The 23,629-nt window shown below is 36.9% G+C and overlaps 1 pseudogene; it reads left to right on the forward strand.

The window, feature by feature from the left end:
* Positions 1-12,656: 12,656 nt before the first annotated feature.
* Positions 12,657-14,481, forward strand: LOC129238130 (tigger transposable element-derived protein 4-like; annotated as a pseudogene).
* Positions 14,482-23,629: the final 9,148 nt, after the last annotated feature.

Below are 23,629 nucleotides of genomic sequence, written 5' to 3' on the forward strand. Positions count from 1 at the left end.
TTTATAGATATGTCAAAAGTATAATTTTTTTATAGTATTGAACTGACCAAGAAAAAACTTCAAAGCCCAAGGTGGTTTTTTTTCTTTTTGCCTGAGCCGACTTCCAATTTTTTATTTTTCATTTAGGGTACGATATTTTTATATATTTTAGCTGGAAGAACAAAGGCTGTAAAGCATTTGATTATCTATTTATAATTAATTTTACGAAAAAAAAAATCATATTCCTTCATATTCTTGGATCTGCAAGTTGAGCTACATTTACCTACGGTCAGAAACTAGTATCAACGTATTGCTTAATAACGTCTCTTTCAGTTTTAATCAATTGCAGGTGCCACCAGGCGCCACTGATTATTTTTTGGCAATGATAATAACTAAACGCTTTCTAGTGTGTGCATAATGATAACGAAACACTTTTAATTTTGTTTTGACATTTTGAGGGTAATTCAGAATTATGAACTTACATGTATCCTGTGCGTAAATATTTGCTGGCTTATATTAATAAAAAAAAAATTAAAATTTATGAATTAAAAAAAAAAAATTTCTTTTAAATTAAAAAAAAAAATAGTTTTTAGACATGTTCTTTTCATACACAAATATATACAACTTCGTTAGTAGTAAAAATGTAAATATTTTTTGGGATGTATACTTTTTTCCGCATCTCTGTACAAAAATCCCCAGTGTGCGACGTGCCACGCAAATGGGTATCAGTCGACGGTTTTTACAGCGAATTTTGGTACAAGATTTGAAGATGTTTCCGTAAAAAGTCCAGACGGTGCATCAGCTGTTAGCTGCTGACCGCCAATCGCGTCTAACATACGCTCAAGCCATCCTTAATCACCACCAAGAGGAAGATGACTTTTTAATGAAAAATAATCATGAGTGATGAGGCCCATTTCCATCTTAGCGGGTACGTAAATAAGCAAACTTTACGCTTCTGGGGCACTGAAAATCCGCGTGTAACCCAAGAAGAGCCATTACACCCGCTCAAAGTCACTGTATGGTGTGCTGTTTTTGCTGGAGGAGTCATCGGACCTTTTTTCTTCGAGGACGTCGAGGGCCAAACGGTTACTGTGAATGGTGAGCGCTACAGAACAATGATCAACGAGTTCTTTTTGCCGCAACTTGATGAATTGGGATTGGAAAACATGTGGTTCCAACAGGACGGTGTAACGGCACACACTGTACGTGCCACAACCGATATGCTGAAGGATGCATTTCCCGGGCGCCTAATCTCCCGTTTTGGCGATTTGCACTGGCCAGCAAGATCGCCTGATTTGACCACTCCAGACTTCTTTTTGTTGGGCTTTTTGAAGTCGCAGGTTTATGTCAACAAGCCTCAGACTCTTGCAGCTCTTAAAGACAATATCCGTCAAGAATGTGAGGACCTATCGCCGGAAGTTTTGGCCAAAGTGATGGAAAATGCCATAAAACGGGCTCAAATGGCAATCAACTGTGGCGGCGGCCATTTACATGACATCATATTCTCGACTTGATGTAAAAAAAAATTAAAAGACCAAATAAAAATAATCCACAAGAAGAATCAAAGTTTTTAATTTTTTTTTAAATTACAGTCAAAAAACATCGCAAGGGTGCTTTTGCGCCACCTTGTATTATAAAATAATTCAAATTATTTTAATCTATCAAATAAGCGAGGGGGTTGAATAAGTACCCGTGTTAGAATTGAAAACACCATTTTTTTCAACATAGTCCCCTTTCAGAAAGATATACTTCTCCCAACGCTCCAGCCATTTTTTAACCCATCCAAAAATCGGATTTGTCGAACTCTCTAAAATATGCTCTGTCTCGGCGATGTCTTTCTCGATTGAACTAAAGTTTTTTCCCCGCGAGCCATTTCTTCATGCTAGTGAAGAAGAAAAAGTTGTAAGGAGCTAAATCCGGTGAATACAGCGGATGCGGCAGCAATTCATAACGCAATTCATGCAGTTTGGCGGCGACAACTCCGGATGAATGTGCTGGTGCGTTATCGTGGTGAAACAGCACCTTCTTTTTCGCCAAATGCGGTCGTGTCTCCTTCATTTTTTTGCGCAAGCCCTCCAATAACTCACAGCGGTGTTGTCATTTCTTTAAAAAAATCCATGATTATTGCCGTTCGCATCTCAAAAAATCGTCGCCATTACCTTTCCGGCAGATGGGACTGTCTTTGCCTTCCTTGGAGCAGATTCATCCATTGTGTTGATGAATGCTTAGGCTCTGGTGTATAATGAATAATGAATGTGTCCATGTTTCATCAACGGTGGCAGCTCGACGCAAAAATTCCTTCGGATCTCGCTTAGAATGCTCTAAACACTGCTTCTAAGTTAACAGCCGCATCTGCTTGTTGTGGCTTGTGAGCAATCGCGGCACTGATAGGCCGACAATTTTTGTATCGCCAACTTATAATGTAAAATATTAATTGCCGTTCCGATCAACAAACATATAGCAGAGGCCACTTTGCATACTTTAGTGCTTTAGGTGGTTTGCTTTTTGAATGATTTCCTCGTTAACCACGTCTGCCGGGCGTTCTGGTGGCTCCTTATAAAAAACCGCTCCACGTTTAAACTCGTTGAACCAATACCTAACTGTGATCGTAGATAGCGAAGCGTCCCCATAGACAACATCCAACTTTACTTTTATCTTCTCGCATATTTTCCCATCCAAAAACAAAAAGCGAATTACCGAACGATCCTGCTCTTTTGCCATCTTAGCGAAAATTACGAAATATAGTACGTCTTACTCAAATAGCAGCTAAATCCGAACTAACCTACCAATCAGTCTGAAATTTGTTTTGCCGTCATGCTCATTAATATTCCCGACAACAATCGTGACTGTGGGGCTATCTACTCAATTGCAAGCCAATAAGTATAGGAGCGAATCTGTATATTTAAACGAACACATACACATATGTACATACATAGCATGCCACACATTTGCTGTTTTTATTTGAGAGGAATGGTGTTGAAATGCTGCTTTAATTCGCATTTAGAGGGGAAATTTCCAGGCTCGAATAGTCGCACATCGTAGCGCAATGGAGTGCACAATACTGAACTATGCAAAATGGAAGATTCTAAAAAACACGTACAAGTGAGAAGATGAAAATTTCTATATTAAAAAATAATCAGTTTTATTGCATTTGGACACGAATAGGGGCAAATTAAAGAGTGGTATTAAAGCTAGTTCGTTATACTTATCAAATTGTCAACTTATGATCTGAAAAATATGCTGCATATACACACATACATACATATGAGGATACACATAGTAATGCATAGATGCGGCTTAAAATTGAACGATAGCGAGAGAAGAGGAGAGGCAAGATACGTATTTACAAAAAGACGAAAAGAGCTACGGAAAAGAAAGTGAAAACAGAAAAAAACAGTCAAATGGTTTCAGGTCAGTTACCAGCTAACTAATAAATATCTGCCAACTGATTCGCAACTGCACTGGTTTTGTTGGATGTCAGTGGCAGTGGTGAAAATGAATGTGAAGGATGTACAGGGTGGGCCAAATAAGACCTACTAATGTTAAGCACAAATCACTTTATTATTTTTTGACATATTTATTTTTCTTTTTTTGTAGGTTATAATAGAATTGTTGGAAATATGTTATGGAATCCTACAATACAACACAACGCGTTAATATTATCGAGTTTTTCTATTCTTGTCAACGATCAATTGTTTTAACGCAGCGTTAATATCGGATGAAGCGCATTTCCATTTAAATGGTTATGTCAATAAACAAAACTGTAGATTGTGGGGCTCTGAAAATCCAAGTGCAACACACCAACTGATGGTTGCACCCATCTAAATGTACTGTTTGGTGCGGTGTTATGGCCACTAGAGTTATCGGTCCATATTTCTTCGAAAACGAGGACGAAACGCCGGAATCGATTTCAGGAGCTTCTTACAGAACATTGATACAAAACTTGATTCAAGATGGAGCAACTGCCATTACTTGCTGCGTGACATTAGTAGGCCCTATTTGGCTCACCCTGCACATCCATACTCAGGCACAAAGCTAAAAAGTTAATGGATCAAAACTGAGAACCGTAAAAAAAGCGACTTCAAAACAAAAAAAAAAACCAAAAACAACAATGCGACTGCTATATCGATTAAGCCATTCAAATATGGGGACTAGGTGTACATAAAGCGCTTGGCTAGTTCGGTTGGTCTTATCATAAATAATATAAACTGGAGCAGATACTAACAGTAGGTGAACTCAGTTGGGCTTCGAAATTTGTCCAGCCCAAGCCCGGCAAGTTCAAAATGGGTAACTTACGTCACAAAGGCATTCGAAAGAGAATATAAAACTTACCGAAATACTAGCATAACGTAATACCCGTGGCCGCAATAAGATGGAGCAATAACAACTGTAAACATTTAAGATAATGAAGATGTGCAGACCAGTACCTCCGATAAAAGTGTTTCTGATTTTAGGCGATACTTTTTCTGGCCACTTGAGAGTTTAGGTAAAGACTCGTATGGATGGTTGGCTGGATTTACTAAAATATTGGCATAGGTTAGGTATTGGCGCAGCAGAAGCAATCAACAACAACAATCAATGGAATCACTGTTCTACTGTTGCAATTGTGAATTGTGTATTGTATTTTGTTCATAACATCACAGATTTACCACAAGCACCACCGGCATTTACACGCTTTAATTTTTTTTATAAAGGATCGCGAAAAAATTATATCAGCTCAAGATTTTCACCGGTTTTGATGATTTCTCTTTATTTTTCTAAGTTTATTACTTTTTTTTGTTTTATAACTTATTTCTCATTTTTCATTGTCTAAAAAAAACCATATACAACTAAATTTCCAACTTTATGCAAAACTGAGAAAAATTGGACAAATTTTTTATCAAAATTTGAAACTTTTAATCAGGACTGTAAAAAGTGAGTGCGCAGTTTATTGCCCATTACATATTTTTCTAGAAAATCGCGTTGATTTCTCATAGTTTTTTTCTTTTATGGGGTAGCGCATTAAATCAACATAAATCTGATTTCCAAATATTCGAAATTATTTTATATGGCGAAAATAGGCAACACCGTCAGAGGGAAAATGATCAAACATCACTCTGAATTTTGAGCCATTTCAAATTTGTTGTTTCTTTTATTATTCGGCCGCCGTAGTCGAATGGGTTGGTGCGTGATTACCATTCGGAATTCACAGATAGAACGTTGGTTCGAATCTCGATGAAACCAAAATTAATAAAAACATTTTTCTAATAGCAGTCGCCACTCGGTAGACAATGGCAAACCTCCGAGTGTATTTCTGCCATGAAAAAGCTCCTCATAAAAATATCTGCCGTTCAGAGTCGGCTTGAAACTGTAGGTCCCTCCATTTGTGGAACAACATCAAGACGCACACCACAAATAGGAGGAGGAGCTCGGCCAAACACCCCAAAAAGGGTGTACGCGCCAATTATATATATATATATATATATGTATTAGTATTTTATTGACTATAAAACTGCGTATCCAACTTTTTTTTATTCGAATGGAAAATTTTGGAATTCAAATGAAAATATTTCGAATTTTTATAAATCTTGTACAAGATAGAAAAATAAATTTAATTAAAAAATGATTTCAATTAACAAATAAGTTAATAAATAGCCTAAACTTTCCAAGATGTTGAGATTTTATATTGTAGATTTTCCGAGACTGTAGGGAATGTAAAATATCGCTAAAATCGTCTATCAAAATTTCAAACTTTTTAATCATAACTAAAAAAATTGGGGTCGCAGTTTTATAGCCCATTAAATATTTTTCTGGAAAATCCTGTTGATTTTTTATAATTTTTTTCCCCTGATAAGGTTGTGCATTATATCCATATAACAAATCCCCGAAGTTTTTCTTATATGGCGAAAATAGGCAACACAGTCAATTATCAAAAATCAACCAGAACTTTGAGCCACTTCAAACTTGCGCCTTTATATATGTATATATTTTAGAACATTTTATTAGCTATAAAATTGTGTGGGTACACTTTTTTTGTTAACTTTCTCTAAAAACTTTGAAATTTCGAAGAAAATTTTTCCAATTTTTTAAGTCTTGTACAAATATAAAAAAATATTAATATATTAGACTATATATAATTTTAAATAAAAAGTTTATTAATTGAAAAGCAAAATGAAAAGAGAAAATTTTCGAATTATTGAGAGGTAATAGCTTTTCGCGGGCTGAGCTTTTAACAAATCGCAAAAGGTTGTTGATACTTAAAGTGTATAGATTATCTATACTCATTAAGAAGTAGGATCTTAAATATCGGTTCCTGCTTCTGGCTAGAGCCGCGCATGTGCAAAAAAGGTATTGAATGGTTTCCAACTCCTCCTCATTTCTGCAGCTACGACAGAAATCAGGCATGTAAACGCATGATTTCCAATGATACAATGTCCTGTGAGCGCCCCTACTAAGGTCCTAATTTGAAGTCTATTCAATTTTATAATATTCTTGGACATATGTAGATTTAGCCTTGGCCATGTTTGCCTAGCAATTGCACGGGTATTGACACTAATCCATCTTTGATTTACAGAACTGATTAGTGCGTCCTTAATAAGAAGCATACATGTTGCAAGAGGTACCCCCATAAAATTACTTATGTTTGGCATACAGGTACCTTCTCTTGCAAGTTGGTCTGCCCTACAGTTCCCTGGTATATCTTTGTGGCCTGGAACGCAGCATAAGATTATACGATATTGCTTGGCCATCTCATTTAGAGATTGGCAACAACGTAAGACACTCCTTGACGTTGTTTGGAATGCATCCAGGGCTCGTAAAGCAGCTTGGCTATGTGATAGAAAGCAGATGATATTTATCTTTAACCATTTTTAGGCTTCATGAATAGCGTTCATTTCCGCTTGAAAAACACTACAGTGATCCGGTAGTTTAAAAGGTTCACTAATAGAAAGCTCTTCGCAAAATAACCCCGATCCAACACCGGTGTCCACTTTAGATCCGTCCGTGTAGATCTTAACGTGTGTGTTAGGCGTTGGATCTTCTACATGAAAGCATAATATTCTAAGAATCTTTTGTCAAAATTTCAAGTCGATTGGAGCGAAATTGGCGAAGTTATGAGGGTTTGAGCGTCCATTGTTTCAGGCCGGGTGCCTATAATTGCTCGATAGCTACAAAACTTAAATCCGTTTTTCAGAAACTGAGCATTTCCAACATAACTTTAAATATACAGGACCAATCGTTTTAAAATTTTGCATAGTACTTCTTCACGTAGTCCATCAGGTATTCTTGGGAGTTTTTGTATTAATTTATTTTTTTTTTCCAATTATAAATTTTATGATAGAAATTTTGCCTATACCCCAAGTTTTGGTTTCCAAGAGCTACGAAAAGTTTAAAAATCGAAATATGATAAAGATAAGATAAGAAAAAAAGCCCCGACGGCTATTTCCAAAAATACCTCTTTTGGCTATTTAATAAATGTATTATTAATTTGCCATTTTTTTCAAATGATACTACGTCAAATGATTATCGTCAATACTCAATGGAAATATCTCAGTAGAAAGTCCAATCTTCTGCAATGTCAATTATGGCCTGGCCACCGTCGGGCATACTTTCCACTAGTTTTTCTGCAGATTCTACCGGGAAAGGCCTCCAAATTTTCCGAATTTGCCGAGAAAGTTGATCTAAATTACATGGCTTGCGTCTGCGAAGCTGAATTTTCATCAGAGCTCACACATCTTCTATGGGATTTGCATCCGGTGACTGAGATGGCCAATCTAAAGTGACAACTCCGCTTTGCGCCTTCCACACGCTACACGCTCGACTCCGTTGTTTCGGATCGTTGTCCTCTTGAAGGATCCAGCTTTCATTTTTCTTGATATACCATTGCTTAGCAGATGGTAACAAAAACTTTTGATATATTTTATTAATTTTTTTGGCATTTAAATTATCGGTAAATAAGAACAAAGTACCGAAACCTTTGTTTGAGAAGCACCCCCAAACATGAACCTTGACGGGGTGTTTAACAGTCCGTTGAAGCATCCTACTGATGGAGGTTGTCCAGGCGTGTTTAATGCTCGGAAATGCCCAGAAGGAGGATCCATCAGAAAAAATTACGTTGCTCCAATCGCGGTCCAAGTTTTCCTTCGCCCATTCCATTCGTTTTTCAACGTGTTTTGCACTCAACATTGGTTTTTCCAAACTACTGCGATATTTCAGTTTATTGGCAAGCAAATGCCTGCGAATCGTTCCGTAAGATATGTCAACACCTTTTGCTTTCAATTTCACACCGGCTCCACGTAAAGTCAAAGTTGGATGTTTCGAGAACAATGCGAGAATCTTTTTTTCGTCTTTTTTTAAAACTTTGCTTGCACTTCCGCGTTCAGGAAAATCATCAACATTACCGACCTTTTTATAGCGATTTATCCACTTGCTAACGAACTGCTTCATGTTTCCTATTTATTTCGCAGCAGCAGTTTGCGTTAATTTGGGTCCTTTTTCATGCAAACCTAGAAAAATTGCCTCAAAGCGAGAGGCGTAAACAGCACTCATTTCGAAAAACCACTCAATTGAAGACGAAATTTGACAGACAGCTCACTTTTTACAAAAAGCATGAAGAACTGAGGTGCCCTCTAAGTCATAGAAAAAGAAACAGGACGCTCTGATTTTTTATCTACGTGTAACAGTGACCGCGCTCTTATGTAACAGACTGTACATACATCGGGAGACAAGACTCAGTAAAGTCACATAGCGGAAAGCATTCAACCCCTCTCGTCAGTTTGTCTAATATTTACAACACTGATCCCTGTTGATTTTCACTTATTTTGATCGATTCCCAATGCCCTTAAATAACACAGCTCATCACACTCATTGGCATCAAGAAATGGCTTGACTCTGTTTTTGTTCAATTTATTAGTTAGGGGGCAACAAATTTAGTACGAGTTCATTTTGAATTGAAATTGCAAACCATATTTTTGCAAATGAGCCCCATTTTCAAACTGTATACCCCAAGTCAACATAAAAGGACATGGATATTATATTTGCTGACATCATTTCACAGCTATTTATGCCCAGCTGCCAATGCCATCGTCGCATGGAAAAGAAAATGGCAAGTGGTGTCACCACTTCAGAGCGTCAAGTGGTGCAACTTATTCAATGCATACCATAAATGCGTAAATGCATTCGTCGTATGAGCATTCAGCTTGGAGTGAAGTGTGCAAATGTTGCATTTATGAATGCATTAGAATAAATACATTGTTGGTGTGCTTCCATTAAAATTTCTGTGCAAATATAAGGAACTAACGCATGCCACTTGGCAATTGCAACAAATTCCACCTGGATCTAAAAGTTCCCGGAATAACTACCAGGTGACGCTCTAAGTCAACTGATTTCAGTTCCGATTTTTGGCTGGGCTGCCACATCTGTGATTAACATTCATACCAAAATTGTATCGCCTCTACTTGACATTTGTAAAAGTTACGTCGACTTGCGTGAATCTACCTCCGCAAGTGTTTATGGATTTTTAAAGTTTTAAAAATGGACTTCAATTTGCAACAACGAGTTTGTATTAAATTTGGCCTTAAACATGGATTCAATGGTGCGAAAGCCTTTGAAATGTTGGGAAACAGTTGCAGTAATGATACTCTGAAGAAAACAGCCGTTTACGAGTGGCATGAAGGCTGCAGAAGAGATTGTAAGTCCATCGAGTATGACAAACGTAGTGGCAGGCCGTCGACATCGAAACATCGATGGAAATATCAATAAAGTGAAAGAAAAGTTGAGTAATAACCACAAATTATCTAATATAAATTAACCATCGAAGAGCTGGCAGAGGACTTGAACATTGCCTATGGATCCACTCAGACCATTGTATTTTATGTTTTGAGTTGGCGCCGTGTTGCTTCAAAGTTGGTCTCAAAGCATGTCAATCTCATGCGAAAAAGTGACATCTTTGATGCCGCTAAAGACATACGGAAGACATGATTTTAAACACTAAATCCTATCCAACATTTGTCAATCGTATCATTACTGGAGACGAGATATAGGCTTCTGAGTACGACACGCAATCCAAACATTAGGTGAGTGAGTGGAGAGCACCGAATGAATCAAAACCAAAAAAACACGTCGTTTTCGGTCCAAAAAGAAAGCGATGCTCATGGTTTTTATGGATTGTCACCGTATTGTACACCATGAATTCTTCCCAGAAGGCCACGCAGTTAATAGGGAGCAATATTTGGGCGTTATGAGACGTTTATGTGAAGTAATTCGCCAAAAAAAAAAGGATTTGTGGGAAAACGACTCGTGGATTTTGCACCAAGATAACGCGCCGTCGCACAGTGGCATTATTCTTTGTGAATTTGTGACCAAGAACGAAACGAATACCTTCCAAACACCCATTGAATTCACCTGATATAGCACTCTGTGACTTCTTTCTGTTCGAACGATTCAAAAAATCACTAAGGGAAATGCGTTTTTACAGCCGAAAGGAAGTTAAGGAAACATCGAAGACGGCTCTGATGGCTACACTGAAAACAGAGTTCCAGAAATGTTTCGAGAACTGGATCAAACGCTGTTATAAGTGTGTTACATATGATGGGGGTAGTACTTTGAAGGCGATAATGTCACTTTTGTGCAATAAAATTTTAATTTGAATGTTCTGAATATATTCCGGGAACTTTTTAATCAAGTTGATAAATAGACCAGTTGTTGAAATATGGAATGCAAGTATGATATATCGAGGCTCCCTGCATTAGGGCAAATGAACAAATTTTCTTACTTTACAATGAATATTTCAGTGATATTTTATTGCACATTTGCAAAAATTTTTTTACACTATTTACATTCCGCAATTAGTAAGCGCTCGAAAACATGTAAAAGCGACAGGACATAAAAATCGTCAGGCAGGTAAAATATGCAAACCTTTCAAACGCTAAAACCTAAGAAGTGCATACATTTTTTTTTTTTGCTTGGCCATGTGGAATTTTAGAACGCGGAATTCTGAAAATATATAGAATTTGCCAATTAGAAGGCGCAGTTTTTGAATGAATACTGAACACAGTAGAATCCGTTTATTATGACTCCGCTTATATTAACCAGCCGCCTATTATGACGTAACTACACTACGAACTTTTATTTTTATATAAAATTCTTTATAAAATAATGACTTCTCTTATAGTGACATGTCGCTTATTATGACCCATTTTTCATAAAGTATGTCCGGTTATAATGACCGACATAGTACTTTACATTGCAAAGAACATATCATGTTTACATCTTCGGTAATATTCGTTGATTCCCGACGACGTTCGGCACTTGGCTCGTTTTTGTTTTGAATCTCAGTGAGTAATTGACGCTTGAGGGTCACGCATTATTTTTCGTTTGTCGTTTGTGTTTATACTGTGAAAAGAATGTCATTTCAACGCCGTAAAGCATTTACGATTGAGGAGAAAGGTGCAAAAATATGCAGATTAGAAAATGGAGAATCGAACTCATCCCTCGCAAAGGAATTTGACGTTGGTCATTCGACAATCTCAATGATTTTTGAAAACAAGAACCGCATTAAGCAATCGTTCAATTCAATGTTTTGCAACCGAAGAGGCTTCAAAAATCGCGACAAGTTGAAATGTTGATGAAACATTGAGGAGGGAGTCTGCTTTAGAGGCTTAAAAAAATCGATTTTTTTTGCATAATTGTCTTCCCAAACTATCCAAGAATGGGTCCCCAAAATTTCAGAAGCAAATTCCAAATATTTTCGGAGTTACACAAGAATTTTTGAGCAAGCGTCGAGCAGGTATACGTGCGGCCGGATCGTTCGAAGTGCGATTTCTCGGTTTTTTTATTTTTGCGATTTTTCCTAATTATTGAAACGAGATAACATTGATTGTATTCGGAATTAAATTCTCTTCTAGTTGAACCTAAAAAACCATAAGAAAGTTATGATTAACCCATTTTTTAAACAATCTAAATTGAATTTGTTTTTCCAAAAAAATGATTTTTTTTTAATTAGCGAAAAATTGTTGAATTTCTCACTTTTTGTTCAATTTTCTTGGTTTAACTAGAAGCTATACTATACCAAAATAAAAACTTTTTGGGTTTTTGGTTTGAGATGAAAATTGCGATCTGCATCTTTCCCGCCGCACGACACAGGCACACCCGAGGCGCGTCGGCAAAATGCTTGTACCAGGCATAATATTTGAATGAAAAAATTTGAGAAGACTGTGGAAATATATAACAATAAAACCTGAAAGTTTCGTTTCAATCGAATATTTCTTTCCTTCCCAAAAAAATCCATGAAAAAATCGATTTTTAAGCCTCTAAAGCAGGCTCCCCCCTTAATTCAGAGGTTGAAAACTATACCAAGAATACCTATCAGCGGCCCTATGCTACGCGAAAAGGCAAACGTTCTTGCCGCGCCGTTTGGTATTCTCGATTTCAATTGTTCTGCAAGCTGGATCAGTTGTTTTAAAGTTCGACATAACATTGTGGCGGAAAAAATTGTCGGCGAATCTTCGTCTGTTGATCAAAGTTCAACAATAAACTGGTTAACAACTGTGGGGCCGAATCTACGAGAACAGTTTTCTGATGATGAGATATTTAACGATGATGCAACTGGACTGTTTTATAAATTAATGCCGGACAAAACATTACAATTTAAAGGTGAGAATTGTAGTGGAGGCAAAATATCGAAAGATATAATAACTGTCATGGTAGCAGCTAATATGAGTGGCACAAAAAAAAAAAAGAAGAAATTGCTCATTATTGGAAAGTCACAAAAACCCAGATGGTTTAAAAGGGTCAAATCATTACCTGTCGATTATGCTAACAATCGTAAAGCTTGGATGACATCAGAACTTTTTGAAAAATGGCTTCGAGATTGGGATCGTGATCTGGTGAGAAGAAGAAAAAGAGTTTATTGCTGGTTGACAATTGCCCGGCACATCCAAATGTTATTGATTTAAAGTCTATAACACTTGCTTTCCTTACGCCGAATACAACATCAGTACTACAGCCAATGGATGAGGTAATAATACGAGCACTCAAAACGAATTTTAGAAAAAACCTTGTGCTCAAAATGATTAATAGTCTTGCTGCTAATGACAACAACCCTTCCACAAAAATAACGATGCTAGATGCAATGCTGATGGTTAATGATGCCTGGAATAAAACGTCACAAAGTAGACATGCAGGATTTCTTTTTGTTTCCCAAGTTGCATGCAGGATTCATTGAAAGTCACGACGGTGACGAAGATGATGTCCCTTTATCTTTGTGTTCACGAAATCTAAATTCAGATTATTTAGCAGCACCAGCAATGTGGAAAGATTATGTTGGCATCGATAGCGCTCATTTAACATTTGAAGAACCCACCGATGACAATATCGTACATAACATTAAGGCGGGAGCCTGCCTTAGAGGGTTCACAAAATCGATTCTTTCGTGGATTTTTTTTGGAAAGAAAGAAATATTCGATTGAAACGAAACTTTCAGGTTTTATTGTTATATATGTGGCGTGTCCACAAAATAATTGTATTCTACACTATCCTTAAGATTTCATATGTTGAATTTATATTAATTTTGCTTGGCAACGCCGTGCTACTGGCATGAGCTGTCATTTCATTTTCAATTTCAATCTTCTTCTCTTTTTGAATCGGACACGTGTCGGTAACTAATTTAAGGTTGTAAATTTATTTTTCTTAACAATAAACCCAAATATATTTCAACAATCTTCTCAAATTTTTTCATTCAAATATTATGCCTGGTACAAGCATTTTGCCGAGGCGCCTCGAGTGTGCATGTGTCGTACGGCGGGAAAGATACAGGTCGCAATTTTCATTTCAAACCAAAAACCCAAACAAATTTTTCTTTTAGTATAGTATAGCTTCTAGTCAAACTAAGAAAATCAAACAAGAAGTGAGAAATTCAACAATTTTTCGCTAATTAAAAAAACATCGTTTTTTTTGGAAAACCAAATTCAATTTAGATTGTTTAAAAAGTGGGTTAATCATAACTTTCTTAAGGTTTTTTAGGTTCAACTAAAAGAGAATTTATGGTAGTTCCAAATACAATCAATGTTATCTCGTTGCGATAGGGCGTTTAACTTTTTCCCAGTTAGGAAAAATCGTAAAAATAAAAAACGGAGGAATCGCGCGTCAAAGTTTTTGTATATATAGTATACCGGCCGCTCGTATACGTGCTCGACGCTTGCTCACAATTTCTTCTGTAACTCCGAAAATATTTTGAATTTGCTTCTGAAACGTTTTTGGGAAGACATTTATGCAAAAAAAAATCGATTTTTTGAAGCCTCTAAAGCAGGCTCCCCCCTTAATACTAAGGAGGAACTTGAAAGTGACGGCGAAGAGGGCGTCGAGGAAGAACCATTACCTACCGCAGAAGAGGCATTAAAAGCTGCAGAATTATTATCCCGATTTGTTAACAGCAATATTGAAAACGATAATTTGACCATGGCGATGTCTTCTATACACAATAGTATTAGAGACTATTTTTACAATAAAATGAAAAACCAAAAGTAGATTTTGTCTGCATATATTCATTAAAATTACACTTGTATGTGTATAATGTGTACGTAATAAAGGTGCAATTTTGATTTCATTAGTTACATACTATGTTTTTCTATTAAAATACATACATACATGTTTATGCAAAAATGTTTTTTTTTTTTCACAAAAAGCTTTGTATGACGTCCGCTTATTATGATGGCCTTGTCGATTCCCTTCGATGTCATTATAAACTGATTCCACTGTAATTGGGTTGTTAAAACGAGCGGTGTAGAAATGGAGCTTTAGAACAAAGGATGTATTGTTGAACATGCTCATAATTGTCAGATGTGTTGATTTTACATTACTTTTATTTAGTATTTTACAGTTTCGTCATAATCGAAAATTCTGTCGCAGTACTGGAAAATCTGCATGTGACTTATAGGCCGCTAAGCGTGCCAAAAAATATATAGAGAGAGAGGAAGCAATTAACAACAAAAACGGGCAAAACTAAAAAAAATGTTCGTGAAACTCTAAAAAGGAATATAAATATTTTTAGTCGTCAAAAAATATTGCGTGCAATAATTTTCCAGTCACACGCTCGATACCTAGTAAGAGGGCAATGGCTAAGAGAGACATCAGAGATGGTTTGAAAAGGTCGTCGTTACTTCTTCGGAAAGTGAGGATGTGGAACCCAGTGAAGTTAATAACAATAAGAAATACGTAACAAATCTAGAAAGTGAAGAGTTTAATATGTAAATGGTTTTTTAAATAAGCAAATAATTCGCAGATGTGCAAAAATAAAGATTAAAGACTTGTTATTGATGAATCGGATGTGGTACAAGGAAATAAAAACAGACGATTTAACAAGAATGCAATTAAAAGATTCAACTTTATTCAACATATTTGCAAAAAACCAATTATGTTTGCATACCCTATGATCAAAAAGTACCGTACATGTTTAATTGACTGTTTTCTTCGATTACCAAGGCGTAGTGCTCCATGAGTACCTTCCATCGGGCCAGACAGTCAATAAAGATGCTGGTTTGAAAGATGCTGGTCGTCTCAAACGGCCAGAAATGTGGGCGAATAATTCTTTGATTTTGCATGATGATAACGCGCCATCGCACCGAGTCCAAAATGGTGCTGGATTATTTGACCAAACACCAAGTACAGGGTGGGCCATATAGCGTTTGCTTTTTGAACCACCTTTTTTTTTTGAGAATAGTAACGCAAATGACATGTCAAATGTGTTTATAATTTACTTAAAGGTTTGACATTTGCGAAATGGGACGCTATACGCTTGAACAAAATTGGGAAATATTGAAAACCTATTTCCAAAGTGGTGAGTCTTCTTCTTCTTTTCTGATTTTCACATCGCTGGCTATGTCAATAAGCAAAATTGTCGGATTTGGAGCTCGGAAAATCCACACGTTACTGTAGAGAAGCAAATGTATCCACAACCAACGAGTCAATGTTTGGTGCGGTTTTTGGTCTGGCGGCATCATCGGGCCATTTTCTTTCGAAAATGAGCGAGGAGCCGCTGTTACAGTAAATGGCGAGCGTTACCGTGACATGCTCAACGAGCTGTTTCCAAGAATTGAAGAGGATGACATGGACGACATTTGGTTTCAACAGGACGGTGCAACTTGTCACACTGCCAAAGTTACACTCGAACTTTTGGCTACCGTTTGTGAAAACCGAATAATCAGCCGAAATTCCGATATCAATTGGCCGCCTCGGAGCTGTGATTTAAGCCCGTTTGACTATTTTTTGTGGGGAGCCGTTAAGGACAAATGCTATGCGAACCATCCCGAGATGATTGATGCTTTAAAACACGAAATCGAAGTTGCCATTCATGAAATTGGAGCCCAAACAATCGAAAATGTGCTTAAAAATTGGGTTGATCGAATAGCCCACTATAAAGCCAGTCGTGGCAGTCATTTGAACAATATTATTTTTCAATGTTCAATATTATTCAACAATGTTCAACCTTAAAAGTAAAAGTAAAAGTTTGAAAAAATTTGATTCGTTTTTTTTATAGCCGTGCATCGTGCAAGCACTGTATTCACCTGATATGCCCCGTACGACTTCTTTTTGTTACCCAAGTTGAAGTTATCACTTCGTGGATGGAGATTTCAGTCGATAGAGGAGATCAAAGAGAATACGACGAAGTAGCTGAAGACCATCCCTTCGTCGGCCTACCAGGGGCGCATGGAGGACTGGGTTAAGCATTGTCATATGTGTGTTGCTTCAGACGGCTCATATTGTGAAGGAGATAAAATAATTTTGCCTGAAATTCAACTCTGTTTTGTTTTATTTAAATATTCCCGGTACTTTCTGATCATAGGGTACATTGGAAAAATGTTCAATATTTGTGTAAGTAATTCGGAAGACTTTGCCGCAAAAACAAGGTATGCAGAAATAACCGCTGGCCGTCTACATAAACGAAAATGTTCTCGATCGAAAATGTTCCAACTAGCGAACATCATACACATACACATACGTCTGTGCAGCATCACATGCAGTTCCAATGCAAGTGTGAGTCGACCGTTGTAAGAGCCAGAACAATTAACAGCGAACAACACGCACACCGCTGGCAGTTCCCATGCAAGTGTGAGTCGGCTGCTGGTAGAGCGAGTGCAGTTAACAGTGAACATCATACGTGTCGCTTGCAGTTCCTATGCAAGAGTGAGTGGACTGCTGCGAGAGCGGCCAGAGCAGATAACAGCAAAGAGGAATTAAGTGTGAAGTTCACCTACATCCAATTAGAATTGGTTAATGGAAGTTCTGTTGCATATGGATGAATTTGGAGATCACTATGGCTGCTAAAGTTAGCTTTACTAAGTAAATAATATTTTATTATTAATAAATAAATATTTTATAATTTGCATCGCTTTAGAGGACAAATATCTGGTATCAATTTGTTGCAAACTGTTCAATATAATTGGCACGCGGAAGTGGCTGATTTGCTCAAGGCAATATTCGAAGTTTTTTTCGATGACTTGCGCAAATTGTGTACAAAATCCAATGAGTTCATGAATGGCCTGACATCGGAAAATATTCAAATGGATAAAGTTAAGGATATTTTGGAAAAACTGCGTACTGAGCACATCACAGAATCGAGTGTTTGTAAGAGCAAAAAAAAAAGTCAGATGTATTCGGTTTAATACTTTCCGCAACTCAAGTTCCGCCGGTCAAAATTAGGAGCTCAAAGAAGAAAAAAATTGGTTGAAAGTTAATGGAAAAAACTTGCATAACCATAAATAAAAAACTAAATAATTGGCGCGTACACTTCTGTTAGGTGTTTGGCCGAGCTCTTCCTCCTATTTGTGGCATGCGTCTTGATGTTGTTCCACAAATGGAGGGATCTACAATTTTAAACCGAACGGCAAATGGTTTTTAGCAGAAGCTTTTTCGCGGCAGAATACAATCGGAGGTTCGCCATTGCCTGCCGAGGGGCGACCGCTATTAGAAAAACTTTTTTTATCATTTTGGTGTTTTATGCACGGAGATTCGAACCTACGCACTCCCCAAGGGGAGTCATGCACCAATCCATTCGGCTACGTCGGCCGCCGATTTTCGATGATGGAAATCTTTGTATTGACCTTTACGCTCTCCATTGCTAGTCTCTTTGCAAGAATGATAGAAACAATATTGCGCCCATCAGAGAGTGCGTGACGTCACATTGGCCAGGTATTGCAGTGTTGCCAACCATTTGTTCTTCGCAATAAATTTAGTGCTTTTTTATATATCAAAATGCGAAAATTTTTTAGTCGGTGTTTGTTTCTTATTTTTAATTTAAAGCTACCGAAACTATAAGTTAAGAAAAAAGAAACTTTATTATTAAAGAAAAGAATGTTAAAAAAGGTCGTTCTGAGATGATTTTAGTGCTAATGAAAATTTGTTGATTCTTATAAAATTTGATATTTTGAAGGTGCAAATTTAATTTTTGCTCCTTTTAAGGTTGCGCAAGAATATTAAATGCCAATCTCTGAACTCTTCTTAACATTCAAAACTTTTTTACACATTTTAAAAAGTATTTGAATTTACTGAATGCGAATTAAAACCATAGAGGTGTAATCGTTTCTTCCGGCCATCAATCCTTAGTGGGACATAGGGCATCAAGAGGTGTAATCATTGTAAAAATAAGCCATAAACACCAGAAAATACTAAAGAAACCATGCTGACACTTCTACAAAAAGAGTACCTTATCTTGTTACATAACCTCAAATATAGCAAAAAAGTGGTTCCCTTAACAAAAATACTCATAAAGTAAATTGTACATATCCATAACACATTTATTTAAAAAATCGCACATTTTAAAGACAATTTGTCACTCATACAAAGTTCTTTTAGTAATTCAATAAAAGTTTGGTGTTTTATTTTCTTTAAATGGGCATTTGAGTGTGTTTTTATATCAAAAGCTAGGCAACACTGCAGTAGCGAGAGAGAGAAGTGACTGCTGAAAGCAAAAGAACACCGACAACAACTACAATGCCGGGCTATGCGACCGGATGTTAAGCTAAAAGGGAAAGTTAAATAAAATTGAGTGAATTATTTAAATAATTATTACAAAATGTATATTTTACAAAATTATAAACATTACATTTTAATTAGTACAGACTAGAAAAATGTCATGCAGAAAGAGCTAAAGCTCCGAGACTAAAGAACAAATAAAAAAATGTTAAAACAAGTTACGAAAATGTTAATCTGGCACTACTGGTGCTAATACGACGTCACTCAATGTCAAATTGCTGGGAGCAAAGTAACGGTACCACGATAGGGCCATCTCATTATTTTTTCCATCATGAGTCTCTTTGTATACTGCAGCTGTCTAGTTCACAATTGTCAAATTGAAGTGATTGAAGTACGATGCCATTTGCAAAAATTATAAATCTTTCATAGAGTGATTAATTTTGCGCCTCCTTGTATAAATCATTGTCATTGTGGAGGAGTTTCGCCCAAAAATAACCATCGCAGTCCGGCAGGCTTTTAGAAGAATAATTCTAATTATTATATAATATAATCACATATAGCCTTTGATGATAAAAGACTTAACGGATATTATCCAATTAGGCCTCAGTCACCTAAATTGGCTTCTCATTATTTACATACTTCTGTCCCCTTAGCTAAACGTTCTAAGTACTTCAAAATAGTAAAATTTAGCCATAGAACGAATACCCTAAAGGATTGCCCAAGCTCAATTAGCCCACGAAAAGTGTTTGGATTATTTACTCTTATTGCCAACCGCAGTGTACGTGGTTGTATTGCCTACGGCTGCGCCAAAATTCAATTTGGTGCATACTTTTTATACAAATGTGTTCAACATTTGAAAATTATTAAATTGTAGATTCAAGAAAATTATTTCCACGTGCTCACCGAACCGGCGCGCTGCCATCTAAATACTTGTATATTATTTAGCTACGCGGTTGTTGGATACGAATTCACGATTGGCTCGGTTTGGGGTATATGCACCATATGGCGCAACATGGCAGGGGCTTATAGTGTTGACGTAAAGAGACCATAATTTAATTTATTTAATTTGTGCTTACATTTTAATGTGGCACGCATCTGATGCTAGGATTCAAATGGCATTTGGAAATTTTGCGTATGCTAATGCACGCGTGCAACAAATGAAAATATTTATAACAGCTGTACATTTGGACACAATATCTGCTGAACCTGCTAGGAAATCGTGAGCTATTGAATTGAGCAATTCCCGAGCTGTCAAGAAAAAGGTTGACTTGGATGCGCACTAGTGAAGTTGGCATTTTAAAAATCAGAGTAGGCGCCAAGGCGAATCTGTTGAAGGTGGTATCGGTAGGTTAGCTGATTTGTTCCTTTTTCTTTTGCCGTGCCAATGTGGCTGTTAGCACAGAATGAAAAAGGCGAATTTATTCTTTGTTTTCAACTTTTCCAATACTTTGCCGTGACAATCAAATGTAAGGGGTTTTCTAATAATAGGTCTTATTTTGAATGTGATTGCGCTATCGAGAGATGATTAACAATTTTTTATGGCCGGAATTGGATGATATTGATCTGGACAACGTTTATTTTCAACAAGACGGCGTTACGTGCCGCACAAGCAACGAAACCGTTGATATTTTACGGGAAAAGTTTCCGGACCGGGTTATCTCTCGAATAGCTGATCACAATTGGCAACCGAGATCTTGCGATTTAACACCTTGTGACTTTTTTCTTTGGGGCCACGTGAAAGAGAAGGTCTACGCCAACATACCTGGGTCGATTCAAGGCATCAAAGATGGAATTCGTGAGGCTATCGAGAACATAGGGCAGCCACTTTGCAATTCGGTTATGGAAAATTTCATGAAAAAGATATTGTCCTGTAAGCGTGGTCATGGTGGTCATTTGCCTGATGTTATTTTCCACTATTAACGGCATACCTTCCTCTTTATAATGAAATAAACATCCGATCATTTGTATTAACAAATAGCCTTTTTCTTTGAATATCAAAATAACACCTGTGTTTGGAAAACTCTTTACAAAACATACTAGTTGTTGGCGTCACCACCTTTAATGAATGCGCAGTGGTCTGCGCTATGGATTCATAAACTTGAAGGCTGTAGCTTAGCATCCTATACATTTTTCATTTATATTTCCTTGGAAGAGCTCGAAGAATATTGAAAAAGTGAGACGGTGTAGATAAGGATCTGCGGAAAACAAGAGTGCATACAGTCAGGCCCAGTAGGATGCTTTACGTGCGCGATATGGATGTTAATCGCGTGCTCTGAGATCCCGGTATTTTTTAAGTTCCAAAAAATTGCGGAATTATTTGCAAACAATCCCGGAGTTTTCTGAATTTATTATGCTTCACAATATGGATACAGAAAAATCTCCTTTTATAGCGAAAAATCAAGATTGGCTTTTCCTTTTTTGTAAATACGCATATGTTTCAACGTATTTTTTTTTTTTTAATTTAGAAAGGAATACATACATATTTGGGATGTTTATTTTTTTTATTTTACAATTCCAACTACGCTTCTACTGCTCTTTCCAATAGAAACCACCTCTCGGTTGTAAGCACAGACTTCGAGAAGGCCTTCGACCGTGTTGGAAAAATGGAATCTTAGCGGTAAAATACGTAAAATTATACAGGCCTTTCTCACTAATCGCAGATTTGTGTCCAAAGTAAATAATACCTTTTCAGACTTTTTTGTTCTGCACAACAGTATCCCCCAGGGCTCTCCACTCTCCGTTGTTTTATTTATAACTGCTTTCAATGAAATTAGCCAAATTATCAATAAATATAAAAAATGTTTCTTACATATGCTATGCTGACGATTTACTGTTGTGCTCTCAAATTAATGACCTAAACATCGTCAAACAAGATTTCATTAATATACTATCTGACTTAAACACTTGGTCCGAATCATCGGGTGCCAACGTATCTATTAATAAATGCAAAATCTTCCACTTTTGCCGGAAACATAGATGTAATTACTAAGTTATAATAACATGCAAAATGCAAATAGTGTTAACTTAAAGTTTTTGGGTATAATTTTTGATAAAAAATTAACTTTCAAAGAACATTGTACATATTTAAGGAAACAACTGGCTGCAAGGCTTAATATTATCAAATATTTGTTGTTTAATTAACGCTTCAAAGCTAATAAATGTATCCGGGTACTCATATTATCGAAGATAGACTGTGACCTTTCCATTTATGGTAACTGTGCGAAAAGCAACATAAAACTTATTTACTCAGCTAACCACACGGCTGTAAGCAGAAGCATCCGTGCTATGCCTAAATCCCCAACAAAATTTATACTGACGGAAGCCGGGCTCCCCACAATTGAAGAGAGATTCACGACGAATGCGAAGAAACTTATACCTAAGCTATTTCTTTGCTACAACAGCGCTTTATATGAAGCAGTGGTAGGCGAGCTTCAAAGAAGTAAGGCCCTACGTCGCAAATCGACAATTGCACTGTGCATCGGTTACGCCTGAGAGATTGGTATAACTTCCGCTTCACTTCGCCAAAATGTACTGTTTCCCCCATGGTTGATGAAAGAGCCTAATTTTATATTAAACCTAGCGAAATATGGTAAAATTCACACCAATGCTACTGGTTTACCAACGTCTTTTTACAGTAGTCACAACTCCTCTACTTCCCGAATGCAGCTTAATTTTCACTGATGGGTCAAAAACTGATACTAACACCTCGTTTGCAGTTGTCAATTTGAAAGAAGAAACAGTCACGGCCGGCATCCTCCCTAGCTATGCCTCCGTTTATACAGCCGAAGCTGCAGCGATCCTGCATGGTATTACATTCGCTGAAAACTCTTTATCGAAAGCAGTAATTTGAACGCATAGCAAATCAGTCATTTACTCGATAATGAACACAATGAACAAGACGCATATCATCTCCTGTATCCGGAGCAAACTATTAAAAAATAGCGACCGCATAAAACATATAGGAGTTCCAGGCCATGCAGGCATAAGAGGGAACAACCTAGCGGACGAACGAGCTAAACTCGCTGGGAAAGAACCACTAATAACTTTCGACTATATTTCGAAAAAAGACTTATACAAATTTATACATCATAGGTACTATAATACACAAATGGTCAATTGGCGAACCTCTTCCCATCATTATATCGTAAATAATCCTAAACAGGATAAAACATAACTACCCACTAAATTGCCGTTGCAACGATATCAAATCATTTGTCCGCCTTCGCCTAGGGCACACAATCGCCACACATTCATACGTTTTCAATGGTTCCAGCCGTCCATGCTGCCAACACTGTCACTCACCATCTTTAACGGTCTGCCTACTCGACGGCTGCCCACATTTTGAAAAATCAGGAAAAGTGTCTTCCGAAATCAAAGACCTTCTGCACTGTTAAGAACTACTTCCTTAGAAAATATATCAAAAATGTCAGAATTTCTAATTAAATCAGGATTGAAAAAATTTATTTGATGTTTGCTCCTCTAACATAGTTACTATATTTTTACCATAGTCTTAATGAATTAAGTTTTCTAGTCTCCTTTTACATGTGAGACCTTTAAGCTAACTATCTGTTACTTCTACATCAGCGAACCGAAGGTCCTGGCGGCTAATGCTCCTTTTTTACGTATAATAATAATTGTATTATTATCCCACGCCTGTAAATAAATAAATAAAATACAATTCCAACAACTTAACTCGAAAAAATGT

The sequence above is a fragment of the Anastrepha obliqua genome, chromosome 2, assembly GCF_027943255.1.
Source record: "Anastrepha obliqua isolate idAnaObli1 chromosome 2, idAnaObli1_1.0, whole genome shotgun sequence".
NCBI classification, from domain to species: domain Eukaryota; kingdom Metazoa; phylum Arthropoda; class Insecta; order Diptera; family Tephritidae; genus Anastrepha; species Anastrepha obliqua.